The sequence below is a fragment of the Schistocerca serialis genome, chromosome 1 (genome assembly GCF_023864345.2).
Source record: "Schistocerca serialis cubense isolate TAMUIC-IGC-003099 chromosome 1, iqSchSeri2.2, whole genome shotgun sequence".
Lineage (NCBI taxonomy): Eukaryota > Metazoa > Arthropoda > Insecta > Orthoptera > Acrididae > Schistocerca > Schistocerca serialis.
Window position 1 is genome coordinate 176,614,724 of NC_064638.1, and position 14,617 is coordinate 176,629,340.

General features: G+C 43.4%; 1 pseudogene; it reads left to right on the top strand.

Moving 5' to 3' along the window:
- The first annotated feature begins 12,321 nt into the window (after positions 1–12,321).
- LOC126425035 (5S ribosomal RNA) lies at positions 12,322–12,439 on the top strand (annotated as a pseudogene).
- Positions 12,440–14,617: the final 2,178 nt, after the last annotated feature.

Below are 14,617 nucleotides of genomic sequence, written 5' to 3' on the forward strand. Positions count from 1 at the left end.
TTTTTACTTGTTACTGGATCGCCATCTGACTGCTACATCGAACTGCGACATAAATATACTTACTATGTTTTACTATACTTTATTAGCTGCTGGTGGGCTGTCACAATAAGTGGCTGTATTTATTACCAAAACTGACGTTATTCTTCAATAGCAAAGCTGACGTTATTGTTTAATTAATTTGACTGACGTTACGTAATTCATAGTTAAACTTTTTATTGACAACAATAAAATTTTGCAGAGTTTTACGTTGATGGTTTTTGGGATGGATTATAATCAGTAATGCAATATTGCTGGCAAAAATTAATTATATTCTGAATGAAATGATTTTGCAAACGTTCAAATGGGACTTACTTTTTACAATAATCTTACAACTAGCATCACGCAAACACACCTTCAGTAGTCTTGTGTTTCTCAAAAAATAATTCAATAATATTAGTTCCTCTTATGATAATAGTTAGCTGATGTCTCTGTACATCTGTTTATAATCTCTTGTAACTCATAGCTGGTGGCTGGCAGGCACACCGCTCCTCTCAACCTCTCGCTTCAGACCTGCTACCGACTCGCTTCACTTCTCGCTTACTACTTACTTCCTACGAACGCTAAATTGCGGTCTCTCCCGCCAACAATGCTTTCTGGTGCAGACAGTCCCTGCTACCATTACAAACGTATCAATGCGCGGTCTTTCCCGCTCTTTTCTTAAAATGTATCCATACGCGGTCTCTCCCGCCCTTTTTAAACTTATATCAATGTGCGGTCCCTCCTACCAACAATACTTTGGTGCAGACATTCCCTGCTACCACAATTATTTCCAACATGAGAAATATTAATTATACCTACTTAATCCTATTAATAAAATATAAACATCTTTCATAAATTTTGGGTTGACAATTGTTGTTGTTGATGTGGTCTTCAGTCCTGAGACTGGTTTGATGCAGCTCTCCATGCTACTCTATCCTGTGCAAGCTTCTTCATCTCCCAGTACCTACTGCAACCTACATCCTTCTGAATCATGTCTTGGTCTCCCTCTACGATTTTTACCCTCCACGCTGCCCTCCAGTACTAAATTGGTGATCCCTTGATGCCTCGGAACATGCCTCACCAACCGATTCCTTCTCCTAGTCAAGTTGTACCACAAATTTCTCTTCTCTCCAATAATATTCAATACCTCCTCATTAGTTATGTGATCTACCCATCTACTCCTCAGCATTACTCTATTGCACCACATTTCGAGAGCTTCTATTCTATTCTTGTCTAAACTATTTATCGTCCACGTATCACTTCCATACGTGGCTACACTCCATACAAATACTTTCAGAAACGACTTCCTGACACTTAAACCTATACTCGATGTTAACTAATTTCTCTTCTTCAGAAACGCTATGCTTGCCATTGCCAGTCTACATTTTATATCCTCTCTACTTCGACCATCATCAGTTATTTTGCTCCCCAAATAGCAAAACTCCTTTACTACTTTAAGTGTTTCATTCCCTAATCTAATTCCCTCAGCATCACCCGACTTAATTCGACTACATTCCATTATCCTTGCTTTGCTTTTGTTGATGTTCATCTTATATCCTCCCTTCAAGACACTATCCACTCCGTTCTACTGCTCTTGCAAGTCCTTTGCTCTCTCTGACAGAATTACAATGTCATCGGCGGACCTCAAAGTTTTTACTTCTTCTCCATGAATTTTAATACCTACTCCGAATTTTTCTCTTGTTTCCTTTACTGCTTGCTCAATATACAGATTGAATCACATCGGGGAGAGGCTAAAACCCTGTTTCACTCCCTTCCCAAACATTGCTTCCCTTTCATGTCCCTCGACTCTTATAACTGACATCTGGTTTCTGTACAAATTGTAAATAGCCTTTCGCTCCCTGTATTTTACCCCTGCCACCTTCAGAATTTGAAAGAGAGTATTCAAGTCAACATTGTCAAAAGCCTTCTCTAAGTCTACAAATGCTAGATCGTAGGTTTGCCTTTCCTTAATCTAGCTTCTAAGATAAGTCGTAGGGTCAGTATTGCCTCACGTGTTCCAGTATTTCTACGGAATCCAAACTGATCTTCCCCGAGGTCGGCTTCTACTAGTTTTTCCATTCGTTTGTAAAGAATTCGCGTTAGTATTTTGCAGCTGTGGTTTATTAAACTGATTGTTCGGGTTGACAATAGGCAATAGAAATATACACGTCTTACACTGATTATTTCATTCCTAAGTGATATATGTTTTCCTTTTTATGTATAGCTGTAGGAGCACTTGATATGTACTCGAGAGGAAAAAAGAAGCATGTTATGAAATGTATGTGCGGCGGACAGCTGCAGACACGCTTCGGTATGGCAGGAAAAAGTGGAAAGAAACATCAACAGCGGTGGCGTTCACGCAGAACACAGCGGTGCTTCAGACTTAATTCTCTCCTCCCAGAGGGAACCGACATTGGCAGGCTGGAGGTTCGCATGCGGCGGCGTCCCCCGTGAAATGCTATAACGGCCCCTCGCCTCGCCCCGCGGTGGCGCCGGCGCCGGCGCCGCTGCAGTTTTTCGAGAGCAGAAGCCGAGAGGAACACAGGCCGAAAACAGTCCAGGAGCAGGCGCCGTCTGGAGCAGCCGTCACTCCAGGCGTGCCTACAATCAAAGTTTCCTCTCTCTTTCTCCTTCTCTCTCTCTCTCTCTCTCTCCCTCTCTCTCTCTCTCTCTCTCTCTCTCTATCTCTCTCTCTCTCTCTCTTTCTCTCTCCCCTCTGACACACACACACACAGTCCCTCTCCAGAGATTATCCCGTCCTTGGAGTCATCTGTTTCTATTTACTGAGCAGCTTTATTTCAAATTGAAGCACACGAACAATCTTGAGCCGTTGTGCCGCTTTCTGCAGTGTACTTATGAACTTAACAAATATTTACAGCAACTAGCTTTTTTGCTCATCACTTAGTGTTGCCCAGGTATCTATTTATTCCAAATTTCAATTAGTCAGTTTCTTCCTTCCTCTCTCTCTGTCCACCTCCTCCTTCACCCACTCTTTCTGCTTATCTCGTCCTCCCTCTATCTCTGTTCATCTTCTCCTCGATCCTTTCTCGGTTCATCTCTTCACTCTATGGTTCTTGAAATTTTCAGCATTCCATGAAGTTTCGGGATTGCAGCCGGATAATGTCGACTTCTTGTCACGATATTTCAGCTGAGAACCATTCATTCATCTTCAGGTGAGAGTTTTTCACTTAGGAAAAACACTCACTTGAAGAGAGTTTAATGGTTGTCAGGCGAAATATAGTCTCAAGGAGCCGGTGTTATCCAACTGCAATCCCGAAACTTCATAGAATACTCCTCCAGTTTCATTTTTCTTTCCTCTCTCTCTCTGTCTATCTCCTACTCTTCTCTTTCTGTATCCATTTCCTCCTACCCCTTCGGCTGTTCATCCCCTCCTGCCTTCTTCTCTCACAACATTATGATGCTCACCCCAACAGGAGGCTGCTGATCCCTCCTCACGCAGTAGATGTCTCCCGAATGCAAGTAATATGTGTACCACATTTGATTGAAATCGTTTCAGGGGTACAGGATGAGCTTCTTACCTGTGGCTTTGCTCACGTACGCAAGTGTCAAATGCATTTCACATATATTTAACATGTGTATTTGTAAACATATTTCACCTGTATCTCCAGAGAATTTAGCACTGCAGTTTCAATTTCACGAAGTTTTTCAGTGTTTAAGACGTCGTATCTCTTGAACTATGTGCTGTAAAATGATATAATTTTTCAGGTTCATCGAGTGTGCATGTGGGTAATGTGGGTGAAAAATGTTGCGAATAGAATTCGTAATAAACTCTTAATAAATTAAAATGTCATGCCTGATCCGGCAGTTTTTAATGCATCTTCCTGTGTATGACGTCATATCTGCTGAACTTAATGCGACCGCTTTACTGCATGAAGAGTGAAAGTGTAGTAAGCGGTGAACTTTTTTTCTTGGTCTAGTTACACTGAGTGGTATTTGTGGATAACGTCTACATAATGTGTTACGAATAGAATTAGTAGTAAACAAGTAATCAATTAAAACGTCAGACATAATGCTATAGTTTTCTACACATCTCAGTATCTCACATCACCTCAACTACGTACCGAACGCTGATGTATTCTTGTAGGTACATTCAGCGAAAGATGTGGGTACCATCTGGGAAAAGTATTGCTAATAGAGCTTGTAACAACGAAGTAATAAATTTAAAGGTCTTGCATTATATGGCAGTTTTCACGTAAGTCAATGTTTATGACGTCATATCTCTGTAACTATATGTTATGAAATGATATATTTTTAGTACTTTATGTGGTTTATGTGAATTCTGTCTGCAAAATAAGGCACGAAAACAATTAGTAGTAAAGAAGTAATAAATTAAAACGTAGGACTTAAAAGCGAAAGTTTTACTGCATGAACAGTGAAAATGAAGTAAGGGGTAAACTTTTTTCCTTTCGTCATTTTGTGGGGGTCGTCAGCAAGAAAAAGTTTCATAAAGGTGTGAAATTATATTTTAAGTGTGTACAAACTTCTAAGTGCTCTCATTCTCAAATTCCGGATCACTTAAGTATAAATATACATATTCATGCGTCGTGGACTACTCTGTTTTTTCACCCCAACCCCTCTGACAGGTGGGTGCTTTTTGCCCCCACAGCGATGATTTGGATATATATATACATACATACACACACACACACACACACACACACACACACACACACATATATATATATATATATATATATATATATATATATATATATATATATATATATATATATATACAGGGTGTTACAAAAAGGTACGGCCAAACTTTCAGGAAACATTCCTCACACACAAATGAAGAAAAGATGTTATGTGGACATATGTCCGGAAACGCTTAATTTCCATGTTAGAGCTCATTTTAGTTTGGGCCCCATGTTCTTCCACCTACGCTCAAAGGAGCACGTTATTATGATTTCATACGGGATACTCTACCTGTGCTGCTAGAACATGTGCCTTTACAAGTACGACCCAACCTGTGGTTCATGCACGATGGAGCTCCTGCACATTTCAGTTGAAGTGTACGTACGTTTCTCAACAACAGATTCGGTGGCCGATGGATTGGTAGAGGCGGACCAATTCCATGGCCTCCACGCTCTCCTGACCTCAACCCTCTTGACTTTCATTTATGGGGGCATTTGAAAGCTCTTTTCTGCGCAACCCCGGCACCAAATGTAGAGACTCTTCGTGCTCGTATTGTGGACGGCTGTGATACAATACGCCATTCTCCAGGGCTGCATCAGCGGATCAGGGATTCCTTGCGACGGAGGGTGGATGCATGTATCCTCGCTAACGGAGGACATTTTGAACATTTCCTGTAACAAAGTGTTTGAAGTCACGCTGGTACGTTCTGTTGCTGTGTGTTTCCATTCCATGATTAATGTGATTTGAAGAGAAGTAATAAAATGAGCTCTAACATGGAAAGTAAGCGTTTCCGGACACATGTCCACATAACATATTTTCTTTCGTTGTGTGTGAGAAATGTTTCCTGAAAGTTTGACCGTACCTTTTTGTAACACCCTGTATATATATATATATATATATATATATATATATATATATATATATATGTGTGTGTGTGTGTGTGTGTGTGTGTGTGTGTGTATCTATAGCGAATTTTGCCCTGCAGTTTCATTTGATTTCTAAGCAAAATTTCTAATTCTGTCTGAGTTGAAGTATGCAAAAGTATGGAAAATGACTGATCTTTTTTAGTGTGATTATGGGACAAACAGATATTACGTTTATAACCGGGGAAGTATTTCACCTTATTTCTTCACATTCCCTGACACCACTCTTTTTATTAATATTGTGTATCACAATGAACAACATATGTAAGACAAGGATTGTGTTTTGTACTTTTGCAAAAAGTTGCGAGACAACTGTACAGAAAAGACATACCAAGAGGTCGTCTTTGACGATGATGCTGATGAGTTGGGCTGAGGGGGCGCTCGACATCACGGTCATCAGCGCCCTGACGAAAAGTCAACATGAAATCCCATGGCTGGGGACGAAGGCTGTCCCCACATGCAGAGCAGTTTATAACGTACTAGAGTCTGCCGCTCTACCCCACCAGTTTAGGGATGAGGCCTGACAGTTCAAAAAATTTCACCACTCTGTTAATACTGGTATCGGTATCTGCGAGGACGGTGGGCAGATCTCCAGCGACACCAAGGGCTGCCCTATTACCAGTATGCAGGACACACGTAGCCACAATATGTCGAACTGAAAGCGGCATGCCACAAACTTCACAGAAAGGTGGATCCTCACCCCGGAAGAGGAAGCCATGTATGAAAGGGGCTATGTACGATGCGCAGTCTGGTAAGCCAAACCTCCTTCTAGCGGCGAGGCTGACACGAAGTCCGCCAAGCTTTTGTGATCGGTTTGAGTGACCGCAATTCGTTGTCCGGCACCTGCAACCATTCAGTCTCCCACTGACGCATGATGCAGCTGTCAGAAATGACGTGCAACGGGATGGGACATTGATGGACAGCACCATCCCAACATGCTTCCTTGGCAGCTTTACAGCCATGTCGTTACCCTGTATCCCCACGTGGCCAGGTACCCAGCAAAAGATCACCTCCTTGCCACGGCGTTGGAGCCGCTGTAAGCAGTCATGGATGCGCTGAATCAGCAGGTCTACCGGATACATTTGGTGAAACGCTTGTAGTGCACTAAGAGAGTCGGAACAGACAAGAAAACTCGTACGGTGATGTCTGTGAACCCTCTCCAGTGCCATTAGAATGCCATATAACTCCACATCATAATTTGTAAATTGTTCTGCAAGACGCACTTTAAAAACCCTATCAGGGAAAAGCACAGAACAACCGAGAGCATTTCCCTGCTTGGATCCATGTGTATAAATAACGACAAAACTACGGTACATAAAATAAAACAAAGTTGTAAAAACCATATCTTTTCGTGTGTTGTGTCAAGCTTAAAATCACTTTGGGCCTCCGAAGACACCAAGGCGGCAGTGCGTTCCATCCCTGGGTGTGTATTTTCATGCCCGAGAGATCCAGATCCATGAGGCACGCCGTAGCACGTATACGAAATGGCTGGGTCGCTTGGGGCTGATTCCTGAACAGTCGTTAGAAGGCGGGTTGGATCTCTGAACTAAATGCCAATGACTGGGGCGATGCTGAGATTTTCAGTGCCTGTCGAGCCAAAAGGATACGTCGCCGAATCCAAGGTGGTGGCCGGCCGCGGTGGTCTCGCGGTTCTAGGCGCTCAGTCCGGAACCGCGCGACTGCTACGGTCGCAGGTTCGAATCCTGCCTCGGGCATGGATGTGTGTGATGTCCTTAGGTTAGTTAGGTTTAAGTAGTTCTAAGTTCTAGGGGACTGATGACCACAGATGTTAAGTCCCATAGTGCTCAGAGCCATTTGAACCGTATTTGAACCAAGGTGGTGGTTCACCAGCCTCTGCACACAGACTCTGAACTGGGCTGGTCCGAAAGGCTCCAGTCGATATCCGAATGCCGGCATGGTCGACAGCATCTAACATCCATAGATAGGAAGGACGGGCAGATCCATAGACCACGCTGCCATAGTCTAAGCGTGATCGGACAAATCCCCTACAAAACTGTACGAGGCGGGACCTGTCACCTCCCCATGTTTTCCCGCCAAGGCATTTCAAAATTTTCAACAACCGGAAGCCTTTTGTTCGTAGGTCTTTGAGGTGTGGGATCCATGTTAATTTCAAGTCATATAATAAACCCAAAAAGCGCACTGTGTCTTGAAAAAGTAAAATACGGTCGCCCATTGTAAGCTCTGGTTGGTTAAAACTCCGACGGGAACGATTAAAATTGACACACACAGTCTTCTCAGGTGAGAACAGAGTCGTCTTTGAGTACTTTTCAACCGCCGCCCCTTCGCACCCCTTCGCGCACACCTCCAGTGGATAGTAGAGGTATCTTACTGTCACAGTATTTTTTAAAGAAATAACCAGTGACCCGCAAAGGTTTCGCACTGGCATACCTGAAAGCCCACCTTCCAGGAGCGAGCGAACGCCGCAGGCTGTCTGCCGCTCCTGCTGCACCAGCGCTGGAGAATTACGGGACATCGCCAGGCTGCTACTGGGACGCCAGCGCTCACGGGTGATTGTTCAAGTCCAATGGAATAATAAAGAATTGATGTTAAGTTCGCTGATAGTTTTGCTGCTGCCACCCACAAAGGCCTCCAGTCTAACGCGCTATGAAACGAGCTCAGGACGCCGTCTGTGGGAATCGAAAACCTCGTGACAAACACGAAAGCGGCTCCCACCACCCAGTAACGGTCATCGCACAGGCATCCGTTAAATGTGAGTGCCTTCTATGCCATCAAACTACATGTTGCATCACATTCATAAAGTTTATGGCTACTTCATTTAATTACTTAATGTGCAAGTCGCTACTTAACCGCTCTGACATCTCACATACTGCTGCAAGAAACTACCAATACTTGCCACTAGAGCTATAAAACTAACCTAGGGTACTGTAGACTGTCGTAAGTAGTCGTGGACTACGGCAGTCTCCCTAGTAGCCTTGGTCTGTTAAGACTGTAACCGCATTACCTGTACATTATACGTGTTGCATACCTGTCAGACGTTACCTCATAACTTTGTTTTCTTTATGTGTGAAATCGGTGTCTTACCAAATTCCCCTAAATCCGGAAGTGATAATCCATAGTTATTCTCCTGTACATTACTTAAAAAGAAACTGCATTTATAGCAAAATTGAAATTTTCAGTGTTTAATTCAGCTCCTATTCGAAAACGCCGGCCGTTGTGGCCGAGCGGTTCCAGGTGCTTCAGTCTGGAACCGCGCGACCGCTACGGTCGCAGATTCGAATCCTGCCTCGGTCATGGATGTGTGTGATGTGCTTAGGTTAATTAGGTTTAAGTAGTTCTAAGTTCTAAGGGATTGATGACCTCAGATGTTAAGTCCCATAGTGCTCAGAGCCTATTCGAAAACAGTTGATTTGCAATGTGAAACAGACGGATGTTATAGTAAAAATAAAGCCAAATAGAGATTTATCTTATGGCGCTAAAAATGCAGTTTCCTCCAAAAAAAAGTGTAAAATAAAAAATCGCAAGAAAATATATCAAATACTGCTCCAGTACTGTGTCGAGCCTATATAAAACGCTTCTCTTATTCATAAACAACTCTCGCATTTATCAATAATAACAGGAAGCACTTGCCTCGGATCAAGATGAAGAATGTTTGTTGATTACAAAACAACAATACCTTCCTAGTTTTGTATGACTGGGCATGTCAATTGTGTTTGCATGAAAAGCAATTGCTTTGATTACGTAAGAACGCAGAAGTTACACGATCAGCTAAAATTCGTTACTTATAAAAGGGAATTTATATTTTGTTAAGATACAAAATAGACACTGGACTACCGGTGAATGTTATGCAGTTCTTATTGTGTGCAAAACAAACAAACAAAGAAATATGAAGAAAAGTCATCGGCTCTCATTTTCTCTCACACACTTTCATTTATGTATCTTTCCCCACTAAAGTACCAGTACGACCGGTAATCCTACTATTTACTACACCATTTATGTGCTGTACCAAAACTACCGAACAATAGTTTGGGTAGAGCGCAAGTCTACTTGCTACAAAGGACATTTACGGAAAAGATGCCTGCCACCTGATAATGATAGTGCGACTATCGAAACGCGTAATGGATTAATACGTTTTCTATCATCGTAGAGCGGTACTTGGTAGTAGCTTCACGTCTGTATCGAAAAGAAATCGCATGCAAACTTCCCTAACTGAAGCACTCCATCTTTATTAAAGCAATGTACGCTCTGCCAGTGTATATTACGTCACAGCAGCGGAGCAGGCTCGTATGCACTGATATTTCTTATGAGTTAACGCTGCGTTCGGAGACGAGGGAGCCGTAAATTTGGATGAAAACTTCTACAGCGGTGGTGTTTCAACTGGGGGCAGGGCAAGTGAGGGGGGGGGGGGGGGGAAGAGGGGGAGGAACACTCATTAGAGTAGTGCACCCCTCCGTAATGAAATTACAGAGCCGCTGTCCGGCCTCACCTTTAAACTTTGCCAGCTGGCATTATAACGCCAAGGTGGTATTCATGACGCGGCGCCACGGGAGCCGGCGCTAAGTGGGAAATAGTCATCCAGCCCGCTGTAGGTCAGGGCCGCAGTAATCACAGTCCACAGGGGGGTGGGTAGAGGCTTGTAGGGTTGAAGAGGGGAGGGGGAGGCCCACAAATCCGCGCTGGTCTGCCCTCCGCGTGCTCTCCGATTTAAGGCGTGGTCGGACAAGGCTATAAACGGAAAACTCATCCTATTTCACATGGGATACTGGACAATCAGGTAGTGACTGAGAATTCGAGAATTGATTGTCATATGCGTTTTACTCACTTTTTTATATTTATTTTTTATTTTTTTAGAAATAATATACTCTAAGACAAAAACTGCGGATGCATTAGATGACAATCAGTTTGGCTTTAGGATAGTTAAAGGCACCAGAGAGGCAATTCTGACATTGCTGTTGATAATAGAGACAAGACTAAAGAAAAATCAACAAACGTTCATAGGATTTGTCGAGCGGAAAAAGCGTTCGACAATGTAAAATGGTGCAAGATTTTCGAAATTCTGAAAAAAAGGGGTAAGCTATAGGGAGAGATGTGTAACATACAATATGTACAAGAGCCAAGACGAAATAATGAGAGTGAACGACCAGGAATGAAGTACTCGAGTTAATAAGGTTCTAAGACAGGGATGTTGTCTTTCGCCCCTACTGTTCAATGTGTACATCGAAGAAGCAATGATGAAAATAAAAGAACGGTTCAGGAGTGGAATTAAAATTCAGAGTGAAAGGATATCAATGATACGATTCACTGATGACATTGCTTTCCTGAGTGAAAGCAAAGAAGAGTTACATGATATACTGAATACAATGAACAATCTAATGAGTACAGAATATGTATTGAGAGTAAATCGAAAAAAGACGAAAGTAATAAGAAGTAGCAAAAGTTAGAACAACGAGAAACTTAACGCCAGAACTGTTGATCACGAAGTAAATCGAGTTAAGGAATTATGCTACCTAGGCAGAATAATAACCAATGACGGGCGGGGCAAGGAGGATATCAAAAGCGGACTAGTACTGGCAATAAGGGCATTCCTTGCCAAGTGAAGTCTACTAGTATCAAACATAGCCCTTAATTTGAGAAGGAAATTTCTGAGAATGTACTATTGCAACACAGCATTGTATGGTAATGAAACATGGACTGAGGGAAAACGGAACGGAGACAATCCAAACATTTGAAATGTGGTGCTACAGATGAATGTCGAAAATTAGGTGGACTGATAAGGTAAGGAATGAGGAGGTTCTGCGCAGAATCGCAGAGCAAAGGAATATGTGGAAAATACTGACAAGGAGAAGGGACCAGCATGATAGGACATCTGTTGGGACGTCAAGGGATGACATTCGTGGTAGTAGAGGGAGCTGTAGAGGCCTAAAACTGTAGAGGAAGACACAGAACGGAATACATCGAGCAAATAATTGAGGATGTAAGTTTGCAAGTGCTGTTCTGAGGTGAAGAGGTTGTCACAGAGGATGAATTCGTGGAGGTCCGCATCAAACCACTCAGAAGACTGATAACTCAAATAAATAAATAAATAAAAACTAAAAAATAAATAGGAGGAAAGAAAACAATGGGCCACAAAGGAATTGTCTGAATGGGACAAAGTCGGTAGCTGAGATGTACATCTACAGACAAATAAATAACTACGATTTAAAAAAAAACGGATAATTTATTCAAGAGAAAAAGTTTCACAAATTGAGCAATTCAATAACGCGTTGATAGATCTCTAGGTTTTATTCGAGCAGTTATTCGTCTTGACATTGACTGAGAGTTGTTGGATGTCCTCGCGAGAGATATCGTGCTCCGTTATTATCAACTGGTGCGATAGATTGTCAAAAACTCGAGCTGGTTGTTGTGCCCTGCACATATGGCTTCAAAGGTTTTCAGTGAGATCCGGCGACCTTGCTGGTCAAGGTAGGATTTGGCAAGCACGACAACAAGCAGTAGCAACCCACGCCGTGTAAGGGCAGACGCTATCTTGCTGGAATGTACGCCTAGAATGGCTTGCCATGACTGGCAACAGAACGGGGCGTAGAATATCGTCGATGTACCGCTGTACTGTGTGAGTGCCGTGGATAAAAGCCAAAGGTTGAGAGGTGGCATGCCTTTTCGATGCACACAGTGGGCTGCCCACTCTCATGCCTAGAGCAATCATCTTAGTCTTCGTAATTCGGTTTTGGGAGGTATAGCTGCTGCCAACGGCTTTGCCGCAGTGGTAACACCGGTTCCCGTCAGATCACCGATGTTAAGCGCTGTCGGGCTGCTCTAGAACTTGGATGGGTGACCATCCGTTCTGTCGAGCGCTGTTGGCAAGCGGGGTGCACTCAGCCGTTGTGAGGCAAACTGAGGAGCTACTTGATTGAGTTGTAGCGGCTCCGGTCTCGGAAACTAACCTACAGCCGGGCGAGCGGTGTGCTGACCACATGCCCCTCCACATCCGCATCCAGTGACGCCTGTGGGCTGAGGATGACACAGCGGCCAGTCGATACCTTTGGGCCATTATGGCCTGTGCGGGAGGAGAGGTACAGCCGATAATGGTCATTACAATGCTAGTATTGAGAACATGGAAGATATGAATGTTTACCTCTCTAATTACATACGGTGGAGAGTTACTATTCCTTCCCACATGGCGTCTCTTGTCGCCTGGTTGGTCCGCAAAGAGAGGAGGGTTCTCCTGGTCATGAAAGGGTTATGGCGGCTGGTGTCAGGGACAGGCTGAATGGCGTGGATGCTGTCCAGACGCCGACATTGTCAAAAGAGTGGGACGACAAGCCCACGGTGTATTCTGAGGGAGCGCCTGGGGTGAGGTATTCCGTTTCTTCGGGGAAATTCGGTAAACACACCTTCTGGCGAGGCACGAGCGAGGCGTGGGAACGAAATGAGTTCCTAGGCAGTTTTAGCCGGCAAATTCCCGCGTTTTCTGTAAAAGATTACCTATGATTGGCTTTCTCAGGGAAAAGCTCCGTGACGTAGCAAAATGGGCGCACAAATTGGCGCCAAGTATCTCCATTGGTTTAGTGGAAGTGCTTCGGCAATAGGGTGGAATTTTCCACCAGCTATGAAGTTGCTGATTGGCACGTTTAACCACGGCAACCGTGGTGGGGGTGGTAATGTACCGTGTAGCTTGTAAGGGTGCTCTGTGATGGGAGTCTAGTCTCGCCTTTCGGTCTGAGTAGGTTACAAGACAGCTGCTCTTGACAGTCTCAGACTCATTCTGTCCCTGAAAACTACCATTGTTTAACTTTCTTTTGCCTAATGGTTCCAAACAATTGCTGCAGCTGTCTCTGAATCAAGATGTCTGCATCATCACTATTACTTGCTAAATCGTGTTAAAAGAAACGTAACCAAATACATCTCTGTCAACTTTTATTGTACACAAATGCCTTGCAATAACAAGTTGAAATTTTGCCACATATTATATTATGGTCTACTTATGCAGTGCTTGAAATTTGTCTTGGATATCACTTGTCCCTTTTGCGCTACCACACTTAGAAAATCCATGTTTTTCAGAAAATTTTTCCAATTTTTGTATTTTTGTGTGCATGTAACTCTGCTTGTGTGACTGATATGGGCAAGATGAGTTCTGGGTGATTTTAGGCCACATTAAGCTCACCACAAAAAAAATTTATACCTTTTTTGAGTGAATTATATTTGGCATAGAGTATTCCTACAATATGTACCTCTTAACGTATTACATTTTTTTAATCACATTTTGGAATTTTTTATTTTCACTGAGAAATATGTTGTTGGTGTTTTGATTCATAGAGTATGTTCTCTAAGTGGATGTTACAGGGTTGTAAGAATTTCACTGGACTGTGAGGAATAGTTCCAAAGTTATTAATACCTAAAGTTGGGTCTGAAGATAGATTGCCAGATGCGGGTTGCAATTTCCGGGTCACGCCACCTTCTTTCACAAGCCATAATTCTGGAATTAATTGGCAGGGGATCTTAAAATTTTGTACATAAGTGTTCCACACTTGGTAGCATTGGTGTGCTAAATTTCAACCAAATCTGAGACTATCAGCTGGAACATTTTCTCAAATTGGTTGAATTGACATGGAATCACCGAGCTCCATTTCCGATCTCTAGTTGTTAGTCAACCTAACCTGGTAATCAGCAAGTTGTAATTTTATTGCGACGAAGAGTATTGAAATTTTTAACATCAGTCGCATATCTTTTCTCGATTCTGGCTACCACCGCAGGTGTCTTAGCTGCCGCTGTCGCGGCAGTGGGATCACAGTAGAAAGATTTCCTCCGCTTTCGCCTTAAAACCGCCATTTGGCCGGGCAAAGGCAGGGTTCGGCGATGAGATTTCGCGTCGGGAAGGTCCTGCGGCCCGCGGAAGGGCAGGCGGGGAGCTGCAGATACAAATCTGCGTGATGAATGGCCGCGCTCGCCGGCCGTCGGTCTGGCGCAAAGGTCGCGGGGGTGGGCGTCCATCAGGAGAGGCAGCCAGGCAGCCGGGCAACCGGGCAGCCAGAGCCAGTCGC